Below are 6000 nucleotides of genomic sequence, written 5' to 3'. Positions count from 1 at the left end.
CGCCACCATGCCCAGCTAATTTTTTGTATTTTTTATTAGTAGAGACGGGGTTTCACCATGTTGACCAGGATGTGAGCTCATGGATTGGAACATCCTTGATGTGTTTGGTTGTATTTCAGTTACTATTGGTACTCAAATAAGCTCGACTTTGGCCAGTGGGAAACTCTTCATGTCTTTATGTCTTGCAAGTCTTTTTGTTGTTGTTGTTTATTTGTTTTTGAGATGGAGTTTCGCTCTCGTTGCCCAGGCTGGAGTGCAATGGCTTAATCTCGGCTCACCACAATCTCCGCCTCCCGGGTTCAAGCGATTCTCCTGCCTCAGCCTCCCAAGGAGCAAGGATTACAGGAATGTGCCACCACGCCGGGCTAACTTTGTATTTTTAGTAGAGACAAGGTTTTTGCATGTTGGCCAGGCTGGTCTCCAACTCCCAACCTCAGGTGATCCACCCACCTCTGCCTCTCAAAGTGCTAGGATTACAGGTGTGAGCCATCGTGCCCGGCCCTTGCAAGTCTTTTTAAGTGGCCAAAATAGGCTTTAATAGTCCCAGACTCATCTTGTACATTTCATCACACAAAAGTCAAATCAGCCATTATTATAAGAAACTGGTTTGTTTTAATGGGAAGTTATATTTAAAAACTGAAATATGTACACTAGTAATGCTTAGTGTTGTAGGATTGGCCATTTGTTTTAGGTCTTTTCAATGGACACAAGTAGGAGAGATGTGCTTTTAAGCAGAAAATACCTTATATATTGAAATTCAAAATTCAGACCACAGGTTATTTCCTTAACTTCTTATATTTTACCTGTATTTTCTTTTTTCTCATACCAAGATTCCCAGATCTCAAGAGTACCAGAGATGGTAGAATTAGGATATAACCCAAGTCCTCATTGATGGTGAATAAAATATTTTCAGGAGAAAATAGCAAACTGTCATCAAAGATATGATTGTTGCAAACAGTTTAAAAAATTTTTACATACACATTTCACATTTTTCCCCTCCACTTTTGTGTACTGTACACTTTCCATAATATTCTTTATTTAGAGTTAGCGCTGCCTGTAAATATTTAATGTTCATTCACTATTAATGTCAATGTCTTCCTCAACGTTTTGGTTGCCTGAAACTCTAGTAGATTCCCAAGGAAAGCTCTCATGAGATCAGTATTCTTGAGTTCTTGTTGCTGGGTAATGACATTTTTTTCTATAGTCTTTATGCCTTTAGTTTGGCTTTTTTTTTTTTTTTTTTTTTTTTTTTTTTTTTTTTTTTTTTTTTTTTTTTTTTTTTTTTTTTTTTTTTTTTTTTTTTTGAGACAGAGTGTTACTCTGTTGCCCAGGCTGGAGTGCAATGACGCAATCTCAGCTCACTGCAACCTCCGCCTCCTGGGTTCAAGCGATTCTCCAGCCTCAGCCTCCCAAGTAGCTGGGATTACAGGCGGCTGCTGCCACGCCCAGCTAATTTTTGTATCTTTAGTAGAGATGAGGTTTCACCATGTTGGCAAGGCTGGTCTCAAACTCCTGACCTCAAGTGATCAGCCTGCCTTGGCTTCCCAAAGTGCTGGAATTACAGACGTAATCTGTTATTTTTTGACTTTTTAATGATAGCCATTGCGACTGATATGTGATGCTATCTTCTTGTTGTTTTGATTTGATTTTCTCTAATGATTAGTGATATTGTACATTTTTTCATATGCTTGTTGGTGCATTGTATACCTTCTTCTGAAAAGTTGTCTGTTCATGTCCTTTGACCACTTTTTAATGCCATTGTTCATTTTTTGCTTATGTATTTAAGTTTCCTGTAGATCCTAGATGTTAGATCTTTGACAGATGTATGGTTTACAAACGTTTTCTTCCATTCTGTAAGTTGTCTGTTTACTCTGTTAACAGTTTCAAATGTCTTTCATATAATTAGGCCCCATTTGTCATTTTTGCGTTTGTTGCAATTGCTTTGGACATTTTCCATTAAGAAATTTTTGCCAGTTCCTATGTCCAAAATGGCATTATCTAGGTTATCTTCCAGAGTTTTTACAGTTATGGGGTTTATATTTAGGTCTTTAATCAGTCTTTAGTTGATTTTTGCATATGGTCTAAGGATGTTGTCCAGTTTCAATCTTCAGCTAGCCAGTATTCCAGCACCATTTATTGAGTAGGGACTCCTTTCCTCATTGCTTGTTTTTGTCAGCTTTGTCAAATATCAGATGGCTGTAGGTGAGTGGCTTTATTTCTTGTCTCTCTCTTCTGTTCTGTTGGCCTGTGTGTCTACTTTTGTACCAGTACCATGCTGTTTTGGTTACTCTAGCCTTGTAGTATGGTTTGAGGTTGGGCAATGTGATTCCTCCGGCTTTTACCTTTTTGCTTAGGATTGCTTTGGGTATTCAGGCTCTTTTTTGTTGTTGTTGTTCCATATGAATTTTAGAATAGATTTTTCTAATTACTTGAAGAGTGTCATTGGTAGTTTGATAGGAATAGCACTGAATGTGTAAATTGCATTGAGCTGTATGGTCATTGAGCATGGAATTTTATTTTTGGGTGTCATCTCTGATTTTTTGAGCAGTTTTGTAATTCTTGTTGTAGAGATCTTTCACCTCTCTGGCTAGCTGTACTTCTAGGTATTTTATTCTTTTTGTGGCAGTTGTCAATGGGATTGTGTTCCTGATTTGGCTCTTGGCTTGGGTGCTGTTAGTGAATAGGAATGCTACTGATTTTTGTACATTGATTTTGTATCTTAAAACTTTACTGAAGTTGCTTATCAGCTCAAGGAGCTTTGGGGCCAAGACCATGGGGCTTTTAAAATATGGAATTGTGTCATATACATAAAGGGATAGTTTTACTTCTTCTTTTACTAGTTGGATGCCTTTTATTTATTTCTCTTTCCTGGTTACTCTGGCCAGGACAAAATACTATGTTGAATAGGAGTGGTGAGAGACAGCATTCTTTTCTTATGTTGGTTTTCAAGCAGAATACTTCCAGCTTTTGTTCATTCATTGTGTTTAGCTTTGCGTTTGTTATTGATGGCTTTTACTGTTTTGAAGCATGTTCCTTCAATGCCAAGTTTCTTTAGGATTTTTAGCATGAAGGATTGTTGAATTTTATCAAAAATCTATTCTGTATTTGTTCATATAATCATATGGTTTTTGTCTTTAGTTCTATTTATAGGATGAGTCACATGTATTGATTTGCATATGTGGAACTAACCTTGCATAAAGGTTAACTAACCTTTAACCCAGGGATAAAGTCTACTTGATTGTGGTGGCTTAGGTTTTTGATATGCTACTGGATTCATTTTGCTAGTATTTCGTCGAGAATTTTTGCATCTATGTTCATCAAGGATATTGGGTGGAAGTTTTTTTTGTCATGGTGGTGTTTCTTCCAGATTTTGGTGTCAGGATAGTGATGGCCCCATAGAATGAGTTGAGGAATTGGGGAATAGTTTTAGTAAGAATGGTACCAACTCTTCTTTGAACAACTGTTAGAATTTGTCTGTGAATCTGATTCTTGGCTCTTTTAGGTTGGTAGGCTATTGATTACAGATTCAGTTTCAAAGTTTGTTATTTATCTGTTCACAGAGTCAATTTCTTCTTTGTTTAGTCTTGGAAGGATGTGTTATGTCCAGGAATTTATCCATTTCTTATGGATTTTCTAGTCTGTGTACATAGAGGTGTTCATAGTAGTCTCTGATGGTTATTTGTATTTATATGGAGTAGTGGTAATATTCTCTTTGTCATTTCTTACTGTGTTTATTTGAATATGCTCTCTTTTCTTGCTTATTTGTCTAGATGGCTATCTTATTAATTTTTTCAAGAAACCAATTTTTAGATTTATCTTTTGTACGGTTTTTTTATGTCTCTGTTTCAATCAGTTCATCTCTGATTTTGGTTATTCCTTGTCTTCTGCTAGTTTTGGAGTTTGTTTGTTCTTGCTCCTCTGGTTCTTCTAGTTGTGATGTTATGTTGTTTGTTTCTTATTTTTCTAACTTTTTGATGCAGGCATTTGGTGCTATACATTTCCCTCTTAACACTGCCTCTGCTGTGTCCCAGAAATTCTGATATGCTGCTTCTTTGTTCTCATTAGTTTCAAATAACTTCTTAATTCCTGACTGTATTAGTCTGGGTTCTCTAGAGGGACAGACTAATAGAATATATGTATACATGAAAGGGAGTTTATTAAGGAGAGTTGACTCACATGATCACAAGGTATCCTGTGAAAGGCTGTCTGCAAGTTGAGAAGCAAGGAAGCCAGTAGTGACTCATTCTGATTCCCAAAATCTCAAAAGTAGGGAAGCCAATAGTGCAGGCTTCAGTCTGTGGTGAAAGGCCCAAGAGCCCATGGCAAACCACTGGTGTATGTCCAAGAGTCCAAAAGTCAAAGAACTTAGAGTCTGATGTTTGAGGGCAGGAAGCATCCAGCACGGGAGAAAGATGAGGGCTGGAAGACTCAGCACATCAGGTTCTTCCACCTTCATCTGCCTGGTTTTCGTAGCCATGCTGGTATCCGATTGGATGATACTCACCCACATTGTTGGTGAGTCTTCCTGAGGATGGGTCTTTCTCTCCCAGTCCACCAACTCTAATGTTTATCTCTTCTGGTAACTCCCAGAAACAATACTCAGGATCCTTCAATCCATTCAAGCTGACACTTAACATTAACCATCACACTGCCTTAATTTAATAACCTGGGTTGTTCTAGAGAAGGTTGTTTAATTTCCATGTATTTGTATGGTTCGATTCTCTTGGGTTTGATTTCTGTTTTTATTGTACTGCGGTCCAAGAGTGTGGTTGGTATGGTTTTGGTGTTTTTGAATTTGCTATTGTCTTATGTCTGATTGCATGGCTGATCTTACAGTGTGTACCATGTGGCATTGAAAAGAATGTATATTCTGTTGCTTTTGGGTGGAAAGTTATGTAGATGTCTATTAGATCCATTTGGTCATGTGTTGAGCTCGGGTCCTGAATCTCGTTGTTAATTTTCTGACTCAGTGATCTGTCTAATACTGTCAGTGGGAAATTGAAGTCTCCCACTATTATTCTTTGGGAGTCTAAGTCTCTTTGAAGGACTAAAAATTTGCTTTATGAATCTGGGTGCACTTGTGCTTGATATACATTAATTTAGGTCTTCTTGTTGAATTGAGCCCTTTACCGATATGTAATGACCTTCTTTGTCTTCTTCGATGTTCGTTGCTTTAAACTCTCTTTTGTCTGAAATTAGGATTGCAAGCTCTGCTTTTTTTCTGTTTTCCATTTGCTTGGTAGATTTTTCTTCATCCCTTTATTCTAAGCCTATTGATGACATTGCATATGAGATGGGTCTCTTGAAGACAGCATACTATTGGGTCCAGTTTCTTTATCCAGCTGGCAGCCACTCTGTGCCTTTTAATGGTGGCACCTAGCCTATTTACATTCAAGTTTCTTATTGATATGTATGGATTTGATCCTGCTATTCATTGTTAGCTGGTTGGTATGCAGACTTGTTTTTGTGGTGGCTTTATAGTGTCACTGGTGTGTATACTTACATGTGTTTTTGTAGTGCCTGGTAATGGTCTTTCCTTTCCATATTTCATGCTTCTTTCATGAGCTCTTGTAAAGCAGGTCTGATGTTTAACAGATTCTCTCAGCATTTGCCTGTTTGAAAAGGATCTTATTTCTCCTTCATTTATGATGCTTAGTTTGACTGGATATGAAATTCATGGTTGGAATTTTTTTCTTTATGAATGTTGAATATAGGTCCCCAATCACTTCTGGCTTGTAGGGTTTATGCTGAGAGGACTTCTATCAGTCTGATAGGGTTCCCCTTGTAAATGACCTCCCCTTTATTCTCTAGCTGCCTTTTACATTTTTTCTTTCATTTCAACCTTGGAGTATCTGATGATTATGTCTTGGGGATGATTTTGTGAAGTATCTTGCAGGGATTCCCTACATTTCCTGAATTTAAATATCATCCTTTCTAGCTAGGATGGGGAAGTTCTCATGGATGATACCATGAAAAATGTTTTCCAAATGGCTTCCTTTC

General features: G+C 37.5%; 1 protein-coding gene across 4 annotated transcripts in view; it reads left to right on the top strand.

The window, feature by feature from the left end:
* The window catches only part of SPATA6 (spermatogenesis associated 6), a 159423-nt gene that overhangs the window by 115837 nt on the left and 37586 nt on the right, over nt 1-6000 (top strand). The window lies entirely within an intron of this gene.

This window comes from Cebus imitator, unplaced genomic scaffold (genome assembly GCF_001604975.1).
Source record: "Cebus imitator isolate Cc_AM_T3 unplaced genomic scaffold, Cebus_imitator-1.0 Scaffold430, whole genome shotgun sequence".
In the NCBI taxonomy this organism is placed as follows: domain Eukaryota; kingdom Metazoa; phylum Chordata; class Mammalia; order Primates; family Cebidae; genus Cebus; species Cebus imitator.
The sequence above is the reverse complement of the archived record's forward strand: the minus strand, read 5'-3'. Positions and strand labels throughout refer to the sequence as shown.